Source organism: Trichechus manatus, unplaced genomic scaffold, assembly GCF_000243295.1.
Source record: "Trichechus manatus latirostris isolate Lorelei unplaced genomic scaffold, TriManLat1.0 scaffold00006, whole genome shotgun sequence".
NCBI lineage: Eukaryota > Metazoa > Chordata > Mammalia > Sirenia > Trichechidae > Trichechus > Trichechus manatus.
The window spans coordinates 22,005,017-22,018,539 of record NW_004443942.1 but is presented as its reverse complement, the minus strand read 5'-3'; positions in this window follow the sequence as shown (position 1 = coordinate 22,018,539).

Here is a 13,523-nt window from a genome sequence, read left to right as displayed (position 1 = left end):
CTATGGTGAAGGCTGATGATTACCACTGACTATTTAATTTTGATGTGCAAATCTTACCATGAGATAAACACCGGCCAAGGACTCTTCCATATATTTCATTTCCCAGCTGGTGGAAAAGCAACAGCCATACAATTTGCCAAAGAACTGCCAAGTTCCAAAGAATTCTCACATCTCCCCTCCTACTTAGATTCTACAACTTTCCCATGTTATTTCCATCACATCTTAAACTCCTGGTTGTCAAATGAATGCCACAGATGAGGGTCCATTATACATTCTAGACAACTCTGAAGTACGCAAACAAGTGTTATATCAACAATTGGTGCTAAAGTTCAAATATCAATTAGTCACCACTTCTCAAGCGAACTTTCAGCTGACTTGTTTTGCTTATGGATTTAAACAGCATAAATAACCAAGTACCGACTGCAAGTAGCAAAGCCTAAAACCCTTAATTTACTTTTTAGAACATTGCTCATGTCTCAAAAAAGGAAACTAATATAATTGGTGCTAAATTGACAGTAACTGAAATGTAAATATTTTGATCTTTAAAACTTCATTCATTCCCATATATATGATTATCAGGAGGGTTTTCTTAATATGTTTTAGGACTATTGAATCCTTAAGGGAACATTCCCTTGAAGTTATGATTGTAATATGTGTGCAGTACCCTGAAATGGAATGTGCAGTTTGGTATTCTGAACTTATAACATGCATAGCATTTCTTTGAATGGAAGTTCTTTCTATCACATCATAGAAAGATATTTAATGACATGAAAAGATGTTCACATGTTTTATTCAGTTGGAAAAAAAACAGGCTATATAGGTAATGGAATATGAGAGAAAAAAGGGGAACCTTTACTTCTTTATGTACTTCTATATTTAGTTTATTTTTTACAATGACCTTGTATTAATTTTATATTAAGAAGATGTAAAAGTGGGTTATCAAACTGTATAATAATTGTTTGATATGGTGTCCAGACATTGTTCTAAGCACTTTAAGAATATTAACTAATTTAATCCTCCTACATCTCTGTGAAGTAGGTACTTCAATACCCCTTTTTACAGCATGAAGAAACCAAGGAACACAGGGTTTAAGCAACTTGTTCAAGTTCACACAGCTACTAAGAGGTAGAAAAGGGATTCAGACCCTGCTAGGCTGTCAACCACTACACTAGCCTCCCTTCTAATTGCATTCCTAACTTTATTTTATTTTTATAAAATACATTTTACTGGTGAACTATATACCAAAATGTAAACAGTCGCTATTTCTGAGTTCTGGAATTTACTGCTGGTGTTTTTTTTTCTTTTTACTTCTCTGTATTTTCAGATTTTTCAAAAAACAGTGAATAGAATACTTTTGAGAAGGAAAAAGAGATGTTTTTAAAAGTTCTGTGCTGAGCAAAAAAATAGAGATTTTGATGCAGCACTGTGATTTTTTTTTTTTAACTACTTTCCTTTAAAACTTTCTTTAATTTTACGCATCCAGTAAAACCATACAACCTAGATCTTGGCTATTCCATTGTTCTCTGTGTGCTGATTTTTTTTTTTTTTAATAGATGGACACTATGGGGAATCACAGAAACAGAAGAAGAAACTGATGGAACTTACAAAATGTAGAAATGCCAAGAAAGGGGTAAAGTTAGAAAATGTAGTTGCCATTGTATCAGCCCTAAAATGTTCTTAGATATTTTCATTGCATCTTTTCTTGGCAGTCTGAGTTGTTAAGCAGGGCTGTGGTGACTTAGCCTGTACCAATCAGTTACCCAAAAACTGAAATAGTATCCATAAAATGGGTTTGTCAAGGCTCATAGGGTCCACACGGCAATAATCCTGCATTGAGAGGACATTATTCTTATTTGTGGTCAGTGTCTATGTGTTTCCTCTAAACACATATATGTTTCTTTCAAGATTCTCACTAAAAACCAAACAAACAGCCACTTGTTAAGCACCCCTTACAATATGACATTTGTTGCTGTTAGATGCCATTGAGACGGTTCCGACTCATAGTGACCCTGTGTACCACAGAATGAAACACTGCCCAGTCCTGCGCCATCCTCACAATTGTTGCTACGTTTGAGTTCGTTGTTGCAGCCAACGTGCCAGTCTATCTAGTTGAGGGTCTTCCTCTTTTTCCCTCACCCTCTGCTTTACCAAGCATGATGTCCTTCTTCAGGGACTGGTCTCTCTTACTAACATGTTCAAAGTACCGGAGACGAAGTCTCATCATCCTCCCTTCTAAGGACCATCTAGTTTGTACTTCTTCGAAGACAGATTTGTTTGTTCTTCTGGCAGTTCATGGTCTAGTCAATATTTTTCACCAACACCATAATACAAATGCATCAGTTCTTCTTCAGACTTCCTTATTTATCGTCCAGCTTTCACATGCATATGAGGTGACGGGAAATACCATGGCTTGGGTCAGGTACACCTTAGTCCTCAAAGCGCCATCTTTGTTTTTTAACACTTTAGAGAAGTCTTCACAGAAGTTTTGCCCAATGCAATGTGTCCTTTGATTTCTTAACTGCTGTTTCCGTGGACATTGATTGTGGATCCAAGTAAAATGAAATCCTTGACAACTTCACTCTTTTCTCCACTTATCATGATGTTACTTATTTGTCCAATTATGAGAATTTTTGTTTTCTTTATGTTGAAATGTAATTCCATACTGAAGGCTGTGGTCTTTGATCTTCATCAGAGCTTCAAGTTCTCTTCACTTTCAGCAAGCAAGGTTGTACCATCTGCATAATGCAGATTGTTAATGAGTCTTCCTCCAATCCCGATGCCCCATTCTTCTTCATATAGTCCAGCTTCTCTAATTATTTGCTTAGCATACAGATTGAATAATTATGGTGAAAGGATACAACCCTGATATAGACCTTTCCTGACTTTAAACCATGAAGTATCACCTTGTTCTGTTCCAACGACTGCCTCTTTATCTATGTACAGGTTCTGCATGAGCACAGTTGTTCTGGAATTCCCATTCTTCGTAATGTTGTCCAGGATTTGTTATGATCCACGCAGTCGAATGCCTTTGCATAGTCAATAAAATGCAGGTAAACATCTTGTAGTCAATGTCTATGTGTTTCCTCTAAAAACATATGTTTCTTTGATGATTCTCACTTAAAAAAACAAAAAACAATCACTTGTTAAGCATCCCTTACAATATGGCATGGAATATTAAAATATAAGTGAACTAGTTCTGATGGGCAGACATAGAATTGATTGAGCACTAAAAAACTTTAAAGGAAAATAAAAATACTCTTACCTCCATCATTTATATTGCATATGCGATAAGAACAAGTGCATATGTATGCTAAAAATAGTTGTGGAGCATTGAATGACAGTAAAACTGTAGGATGTGTATGTTCCAACAAAATTCAATTAATGACATTTTATAACAGTGTTGTATTTATCTGGTGCTACAGTTCTTTGTGAAAAAATGCAATTCCAAAAGGTGCATATAGGATAGAATGGATATGACTTGGAAATATAGGCACGCTGGAATGTGAGTGGAATGAGGTTTTTAAGAAAGGAAGTCTGTTGGTGAGTATGGCTCTCAGCCTCTCTGGCTAGGTACAACCAAGCCTTCAGCCTATATTTTAAGATTCTGGTCATCTTTGTTTTTATCATGTAAAATGTATTCAAATCACTTGAATCCATTCATGTCTCTACATGTCTTGACTTTTCGAAAATGCACCTGAGGAAGGCTACCATCATCTCCACCTCCCGCAAGAGCTCTCAAATGGCCGCCCTGCATTCACTCTAGTCCCCTAAAATCCATTCTTCACGCTGGGGAAGAGTGACCTTTTCAAAACGCAAATCTAATCATGTTACCCTTTCTACTTAAGATCCTTAAACAGCTTCCCTTTGCCCTCAGGATAAAGCGAAACATCCTGAACAGGGCCTTAGCTGTGACCTTCAAACGTCTTTAACATGGCACTACAGTCTGGCTTCTACCTACAGATCCGGACCCAGACCTCTCACACCGTGCATTTCCTCACCCTCAGCATTCCGGTCACACTGGCTTCCTTTTATCCGATGATGACATCCTTGTATTCATTTCCTCTGTTTTCTTTGTACCGGTTGCCCCTCGTTTTCACAGATTATAATGTTGCCTTTGTGCCAGTTGCCTCTCCTTTTCATAAATACAATTTTCATTTTTTTATTTATTTGTAAGTCTATCCTCACCCCTATTAGATTATAAGCTCCTTATTGTGTGAACGAAATACCTGCTTTTTGCATCATTGGCCCATCAGCGTGGTATAAGCACAGCGCCTGGCACAGAGCAGAGCTTAAAACATTTGTTGAATCATTGAACCATTATATTAATATAGTGAGAAACGGATTTTAGATTCTGCTGGCCTCTCAAATTCAATTTTTAAAAATTGTACTCATTCATTAATTTATCTTTGCTTAGAAAGAAAATCACATTATACATCTCTTACTCGAAATAATTGATGTATCTTATGCTAACTTGTCAAATTGAATTATGAAATTGGAAAACCCCCACATACATTTTCTTTAATCAGTTTATTATGGGTTTTTTACACTGCCCATCATTCAACAGAGACTACTTTGGCTTTTATTTTAGTGAAAATGCCCTTTTCCCCATGACAAGCCTATGCCAAGTACCACTAAATTTTACTACTTTTCCAAAATTAGGAGTACAGCATGGGGAAAGTCTCAGCAAATATTAATTTGTCAGGATGGACATCAAAACTAAAAACACTAACTCGTGCTCGGCATCTTGCTCAGACTTCTAAGATTAATTATTGTATAAATAACACTTGTCTGATTTATTGATACATACTAGACTTTGGCTACAAAGTATGGTAAGAATTACTGGGTGTTTTACAAGATTTTAAGATTTCCACCCCTCTCCTTGCTTATTGGAAACCCTGGTGTACTAGTTAAGTGCTATGGCTGTTAACCCAAAGCTCAGCAGTTCAAATCCACCAGGCGCTCCTTGGAAACTCTATGGGGCAGTTCTACCCTGTCGTAGAGGGTCACTAGGAGTCTGACTTGACAGCAATGGGTTTTTCCTTGTTTATTATTTAAGCTGCCTGCAAAGCCGGATTAAATCTAGCATTTCTAAGGTAATGCCTTTAAATTTTATTTTATGAAATAATATTTCATCAGTTCTAGTGTGAAGGTCCTGAATAATTTTTAGCCATAAAGATTTTTCATTGGTTAACCAAAAGAAATTTTAAATACAAAAGTCAACAAATATTATTTATATATTTATATTGAGGGCTTACAAAAGGATCTATCAAAGAATCAGGTTAATCACTTATGTTTCTTTTGAGTATATTTCTTGGTACATTATCCCTGTTAAGTGTTAAGGTACAAATTTTATGCAGAATTTCTTTGGAGGGGGGAAGGCCTCCTACTGTATTTAAAAAGAGGACTTCTTTTAAATGGGCACGATATACAACAATCCTCAGTTTCTCTAGGAGAAAATTTCTGCAGCTTAGTGTTACGTATTATTTCATGTTTCTAAAGACATTAGCAAACCCTTTAAAATATACTATTTCAGCAACATGGAATCCTTAGCTCTTACCCTCCAACACTGGCCTCATGACGTCACTTCCTTCCCTGCATACCTGGTGTGAACTTTCCTTTACTGTTTATTTGTCTCATTCACTCATGCATTCTCTTATTTATTCTCTCATTTATTAACCCCTACAGTCATTTCAAAAATATTTCCAAATGTCTACTATGTGCAAGGCATGTAAGGATGAGAGACACAAAGGAATGTAAGACATGGTTCTTGAACTTGAGGGGGTTACAATGAAAACATTTTAAACAAGTCAAGAATGTAAAAACTGTAGGAATTCAGAATAAAGGAAAGGTGTTTGCTGAAGCAGGCTTTTTCTAATTGCATTACAGTAGTAGCAGTTCTATTAAAAGGCTCTGATTTCTGACAATGTACATTTTTACCTTTGCTGCAAAATGATAAAGGATGCAGACAACTTTAAAAAAAAAAAAGAGGTAAAAATAGTTGCTGTTTGTTCTTAGAATTAGACTGGTATAATTTCAATGAAATTATTCAACAAAATACAATAATTTCAATAAATTTTTTTAAAGAAGAACCACAGGATTGAGCTAAGTTTTATATCATACACATGTCCCTCAAGTTTCTGGAAATCCTGCTCTCAGAGGGCAGATGAAAGCCAACTCCAAATAAAGTATTGAGATTTCAAGGGAAGTAGCATTCATTTATTCAAGCTTCCACCCAAAGCTCTCCCACGCTCCTTTCTCTGTTTCTTCCCTAAATGCGTTCAAAAAAGATATTTTAGAAGGTACTACAGTGGGCTATCAGGAATCAAATTTGCCAGTTGCTTCCATGAAATCACTGGAGAAAGCGTTCAGTTTTACATTCCATTAAAGGAAAACAATTTGTAATATTTGCATAGAGACGGTGATAAACTTGGTATTTGCTTTTTAAGCAATAAAAGTTAGATTTAACAAAAAAAAGGGAACTTACAGGCTCATTTATCTTAAAAAAAAAAAAAAAGCCTTAGCTATAGCATTTAAAATTTGTATAATGAAGCTACATTTCAAAGTTGATGTCAGGGGACAGACACGGTTAACATCCAATCATTTTAAAATAAGCTTTTAGTGTAGGTAACTGTATTTGTGGAGGATGTGATTTAACAAAACAGTATGTTAAAATCCATGTAATGAGCATTATTTGAAAAGTGAGTTCCTTTTGTCCCTGATTTATTATTTAAATTTACTTACATTTCTCCAGCTTGTTTGTTATAGTAGCCTAATGGAAATAAAAACTCATAACCCAAATAGAGGTTGGCCACTACTTCCCCCAGTGGATAATTGCTCCATCAGCAGGGACAGAGTAGGGGTTGATTTCTTCCTTCACCACAAGTTACAATTTTAAGCCTCTTTGTCCCAATTTTTCTCCCACTCAGTAAAATGGTTTGAAAATTTTCATCAAGTTTGTAAAGGGTCACTCCCTTGATTTTTAAAGCATTAAATAGCCTGCAAAACGTGCCACTAAAGTGGAAAGTACTATTATTTATAGTCTGCATGGACATATTTAGATTCAGGATCATGTACAATCTAATTTAGCTGTTTTGATTGACTACCAGTTACTTTTAAAAAAAGGAAAAAAGCCACAAAAATTATTTGATGATTTTTTTGACTGACCATATCAGCCCAGTCAGTCTAAAAATGAAAGCCCTTTAGATACGAGAAGTGTACTGCTAACTCATAGAGTAAGCGAAATAAAGCCAAGCATTTCTTTGAAAACATGATGCCAGTCAGGGTTTGTTACTGGGCTGGGAAACCAAACCAAACCAAAACAAAACAAAACATAAAGGTGCCTCCCCCAGTAATCTTTGGCATCGTTTAACGTTGCTTGCTGTCGTATGTGCTGGGCCGGAAAGTCACTGGCCTCTCAGTCCCAGTACATTTGACAAGTACCGACATTCTGGGCATGCTGTACAATAAAATACATTAATAAGGCCATTTCCCCCTTCATTTCAGCCCAGGCATAAGAGATAGGTTACTTAAAATTAAAGTGCCAGGAAAGCCCATTGTAAAAGGGAAATATTTTCAAGCAAATTCCGTTTGATCTTTTTTTATAGGGGCTCCTACCAGCCTCTCTCCCTTCCTCCCCAGACCCTGGCAACCAATTAGTCTCAACACAGAGGCCACAGACCAGGTTGAAATGTCTCCTTTTTATTTTTAGGGACTTCCCTCCAGAGAATGCCTAGATCTTTGAGATTGTCTCCTGGAAAGGAATTAGATCTGGTTGTCGTCCAAATCCTTCAGCACTGACAATGGCATAACATCACAAGGCCACCTCATCTTTCACAGAAAGCCCTGCAATCCAAGTTTTCTAAAAGCCTTCTCTGCTGTCGTCTAGCATTTCAGCGGCTCTTCCTTTCCTTGTGTTGTTTGCATGCAATTCTGAAAAGCTTTTCTTCCATTTTGCAAAGTAGCAGAGAAAAGTGGACGAACTTTGATTTTAAAAACGTTTTTTGAAATGCTTATCTTTTGGGGAAAATGTGTCCAAAAGACAAAAAATGAAGACAAGTACAGTGTGCCTCTCCTCACCTCGCAAACCTGAACCTGCCTTAATTTACGAAGGTGAAAAAAATTATCAGCTAGGTTGGCCTTTTCTTTCTTAGGAACAACATTGCAGACAGAAAGAGGGGTGTGTGTGTGTGTGTGTGTGTGCGCGCGCGCGCGCGCGTGTGTGTGTGTGTGTGTGTGTGTGTGTGTGTCTGTGTGACGCGTTGAAGGGCTTGGGGAAAGGAGGCGCAGCTCTCCCCCAGGAAAGCCTCAGGTCAGCAGATGGAAGGAGGCCTGGGGTCGCCTTCCTAGGTCGAAACGCTTTGCCTGAGCCATTCCCCCTTACCCCAGCGGCCAGCTCTGCGCCCTGAAGCAGTGCCAGGGCCCCTGACAGCGCCCAGCAGGTCTGTGGGTGGGGGGCCTGGGTGTTCTCTTTTCAGAAGACGCCCATTTGGAGGGAAAACTCCCTTTATTTTCCTGGAGATCCGTACCCACCCCCGCCTTCATTTTTACGCTGATCATACTCGTGATGATGAACTTGCAGCTCAGCTTCCTGCCGCCTGCTTGACCCGGAGCACCAGCGGGCTGCTTGCCTCGCCCTCCGCTCCCTCCTCCTCTCTCAACTCCGGGGCCTCGGGGAGCCGGTGGGGGTTCCAGCGGTCCGGAGTTGCAGGAGGGGCGCGCAGGGGAGCGGGGTCCCGCTGGGGAGCGCGCACGGAGCGGCGCCTCGGCCGCCCTGCTTCCTGGAGCTATGCTCCTTTGACCCCAGTGGCAGTCCCTGTCACTGCACCGCTTGCGCTCCCTCCAGCTCGCCGCGCCCTCGCTCCCTCTCCTCGCCCCCTCGCTCGCTCTCTCCCCAGATCGAGGCTGCTCCGGTCCTTTCTCCCCCGCCGCCTCCCTCTAGCGTCGCGCCCCCACCCCCCCCACCCCAGTCCGCAGCAGGACCTCGGGGGTCGAAGGTTCTGGCCCGCCCGCGCCCTCGCCGCCCCCGCGCGCCCTACGCGCGCCTCCCGCCCGCTCGGGTCGCTCGGCGATGGATCGCCTGCTCGCCGGGTGCTGAAGGCATCCCCGGGACCCAGAGCGCAGCCCGGGAAAGGTAATCCGCCCCGGGAAGGGAGGCGGGGGAGGGGGGAGGAGGCGGCCGGGCGCCCGGTGCGGAGCGCGAGAGGAAGGGAAAAAAATGCACACACAAAGCGGAGCCCGGGTGAGAGGTGCCTTGTCAGAGGCGCGTGCGAGGGGCTCGGCGGCTACGAACCGCGGCTGCCCCGTGCCCCTGACATTCGCACTGGCGGGCGCCCCCCGGGCAATTCGGCCGCGCGCCGGGACCCGGAGAGGGTTGTTTTTCAACCCCCGAATGAAAGCGAATTATTTTTTAGAAGCTGTCTTCCTTCCTACTCCCCATCTTGCCCCTCTTCTCTCTCTCCTCCCCCCAGACCTCGGCCCCCCGACCTCTCGGAGTGCCCACCTCACCGCCTCCTTCTCCGCCAGGATTTCTGAGGAGGGGAGAAGGGGGTGTCGACGGGAGGCAGCGGCGAAAGCCGGGCGGCGGGGATGGCGGTGGAGACGAGGGCTCGACGAGCTGTTTACTAGAAAGTCTCGGGGTGATGTGTTCAAGCCGCCCCGGCCTAGGCCCGGGTGTATTGTGTTGGCCCGAGCCCCCGGCGCCCGCGGCGGCCCAAGGCGAGGTGCGGTGGCCGGGAAGGCGCCGCGCAGCTTTGTGCTCAGGCTGCGCCCCGCGGCTGTCCCCGGGGCTGCCTGCGAGCGCGCCGCTGGGGCGCGGGGCTTTTTCTCACCCTGTCCCCGCGCCCCGACCTCGCGCTCCGCCGCCGCCTCGGGTGTCCACGAACGCAGCCTGCAGAGCGAGCCGGCAACCCGGGTTGGGGCGGGAGTGGGCGGCGGGGATGAGGAGCGAGAAAAAGTAACCGTTGCCGCCCGATTTTTTCTATGTGGAGGCAGGAGTTTCTTTGCCATTTACTACATGTAGCAGGGTTATCTTTGTAAAGCCTTTGGATTCTGGGGTTTTGCGGCCTAGGAAGTGAAGGGGGACATTTTTCTGGAGATTGAGGAGGTGGGGGTTGAAACCCAGCTGCAAGAAAAGAAATTAAGGATGCCCCAGTGGGGTCAATTTATAACTCACCCCCCCTCCTTTCCCCAGGACACACCCCATATTAAGTGCAAACATGGTCATGAAAAATGTGTAATTGATTTGAGATACAGCGAACAAATAAACACAAACAGGTCAGGGTGGAAAAAAAACAAAACTTTAAGTGAAAGAAAAGATTTCCAAAGAGGGGGGTCAAAAATCCGTGACCTCCACACCCTCTTCCAAGGCTCGCTGGCTCCCTCTTTCCCTTTCTCCGCCGTGCAAGGAAAGGAGCCTAGCAGCTCCGGGACAGAGAGCAGGGAGGCGGCGGCGGCGGCGGCGGCGGCTCTGTGCTCCGGCGCGGCTCTGGGGGCTCGGGGATGCCAACGCGCCCGGGAGACTGATGTTTGGGCTATGGGGTTGTGATGCCGAAGCAAGGATGGGGCGGTGTCAGAGCCATTGGCTGCCAGGGGTCATCAATCAGTCCCGGGCTTGGGTAGAGGGAGAGAAAGAAAGACAGGCGCCCGGCGGAGCCCGGGGCCGCGAGCGCCAGAGCCAGCAGTGCCAGCAGCGGTGGCTGCAGCGGAGGCGACGGCGGCAACGGGGGACTGAACGAGTGAGGCGAGCTGGTGCTCCAGGAAGGAAGGGGGTGCTGTGGCCCGGACGAGCCGGCCGGGAGCCGGGAGGGCTGGGCGAGTGTGTGTTTGTGTGTGTGTGTGTGTGTGTGTGTGTGTGTGTGTGTATGTGTAGTCACTGAAGCCCCCCTTTATCCCCTCCAACTGCCCAACCTAGATTTAAAACAAACAAACCAATCCAAAGTAGAGAATTCCGCGCCCCCCGCCCCACCATATATAGACACCACACGTTGCCTGAGGCGCGGGAGCAAAGTCTTTCCCTCCCTCTTTGAAAGAATGTGCCAGCTGGGTGTCCGCAGTGCTGGAGACAAGTTCAGGTGTAAGTGCGGCGGAAGGGAGGGCGCTCTGTGGACAGAGGCATGTGGAACTTTGTGTGAGCATCCTTGGAAAAGCCTGGCGGAGAAGCTGGGAAAGCGTATGGGCATCGCTCTGGAATATAGGGATGAGTAAGTGGTGATGGGCAAGGAAGAAAAAAACAAAACCACAGAGTAGGGGGCGTGAGTTGAGGAAGCACTCGATCTGTGCGGCAGAAAGAGGCGAGTGAAGAATTTGGCGGAGTTGGGATTTCGGTTACAAAGTCCGGTCAGGCTGTCCTGCGATCTTCTTGGGGCAAGTGATTAAAATGAGCATCCTTGTTTAAAAGAGGAAATCGCGGGCTCTTTCCTCATAGGCTGTGCGGTGCGGGGCATGGGTAGAGAGGTCATGAGTTGTTCTTTTGAAACTTTTGGTGAATTGGACTTCTGGTTTCTAGGAGGTGGCGACAGCTATTTTATTGCTCAGCTTTTAATCCCTTCATTGCCAGCGGACTTGAAAAGATTTTCCAACTGGATTCCTGGAAAAGAACATAGCAGTTGCACAATTTAAGGGACTGGAGAAATGATTGCTGTCTAGGAAATGCAAAATGTGCTCACATGATTTTTCTTTAAAGAGAAAATCAAAATAGCACCAGCATGAATGCTTGGCAGCGTCAATCCCTTTTAGATTTTTCTTTAGGCTTCCTGGCATTTAGTGCTGGTTCCTTTGTTGTGTGGAGCGAATGTGTTGACGTATAAAATGCAAATTAAAAAAAAAAAAGAATACTGCTCTTTAAATATGGTATGTAAAAAGAAATGTAATCGTGGCAACGGTGAGATGCATTAAAAACTGGTCATTAGGAAAATTTTATACCCAAATATGTGAAACAGTGTATGACTTCTAGATAGTTTTAGGCAGTGTGTCTTTCTGTCCTGTTTCAAGCTTTTTCCAAAATTCTCAGGTTAGAGGAGGCGACTGTTGCCCGTTTTTCCCATCCTGAGAGTTTACCAAGAAAGCAGTGTTTTTCCAGGTATTTGTGTTTAATATTCTTAGGCTATGTTCATTTTGAAATGCGGATGGGGGTGAACATAGCATTTTTAAAAATAAGCCTTTTCTTGACTTGTCTGTAAGGTATCTGTAAAAGTTTTGAAGCTCTCTGCCTCAGTCTGACATTTTCTTCAAAGGACTCCAGATTAAAGAAGATGGACACTGCAGGTGCACTGTTTCGATAAAACATTTGAAAGAGAACATGGTAAAGATGAATTCAGATGAGGTGCCAGCCACCCATTTAGCCCTTCAGAGTTTGAGGGGCCTGTGCTCGCTGATGAGAAGATGTTCTATTTGTCTTGCTGGGGCAAAGGTGTGAAGAGGCGCAGATATTCACTTGATAGAAAAGGCAATGGGTAGGCTGACTTTAGGGTAGAGTGGACTGTTTAGGGATGGAAATTGATTACATTCAAAGTTCTGTCTCTTGACTTCAAATATGAGAACTTGAGGGGGAAGATCATGCTAACTACCGTAAGTCATTGCATAGATATTTAAATACAGATATCTATATTTTATTTCCAGGCTACATTTAAACAAAACAACCCCACTGCTGTCGAGTTAATACCCACTCATAGCAACTTTATAGGACTGAGTAGAACTGCCCCATAGGGTTTCTAAGGCTGTAATCTTTGTGGAAGCAGATTGCCACATCTTTCTGCCGCAGAGCAGCTGGTGAGTTCGAACCGCTGACCCTTCAATTAGCAGCTGCGTACTTAACCGCTGCACCACTAGGGCTTCTTAGGCCACATTTAGCTTAGTTTAACTAGTGAGTTTACTGTAGAAAAATTAAAACAGTTTCTGGCACCCAGTGCAATGGGATTGTTACTCAGGTCACAGTGGTCTAGACATGAATTTGGTTTCCTTTGCTTCTTAATGTTCTGTATTTCACACAATAGACATTGATGGCAGGAACATAAGAATTGCCATGTAATTTTTACACCACTCTCTAATTTATGCAAACACTAAGTTCTCCCAGTCTGAAAATGTGTATTTTTTCTTCCTCTGTGCGTTGATGGCTAACATTCTTTTTAATGACAGTCATTTCTATAACAGGAAGATGTTTTCATTTGTATTTACTTTTCAGCGCCACGCAATTATGCAGTTTTGCGCTTCAGTAGTGTCTCAGTACTTTGTGTCTCAAAAGAGAATTACAGTACTTAGAACAGGACTGCAATTTGAAGCAGGTGTTGTGTTTTACTGTTATGCAAAATAACAGTAAAATATAATTGAGGGGGAAATTAAGGAAACAGCTGCAAACTTGGTATGAAAACTGTTACATTATGATTTGTAAGCAGTTCTTATAGATATCTTACATCATAGGAGCAGGGAAAGATTTTAATTTAGTTAATCCTACTGGCCTGCTTGTCTATCAACTGGTGCTTAAAGGACTCATACCTCCCATGAAGTCAGGAAGAAGAAAGAGACCCCAA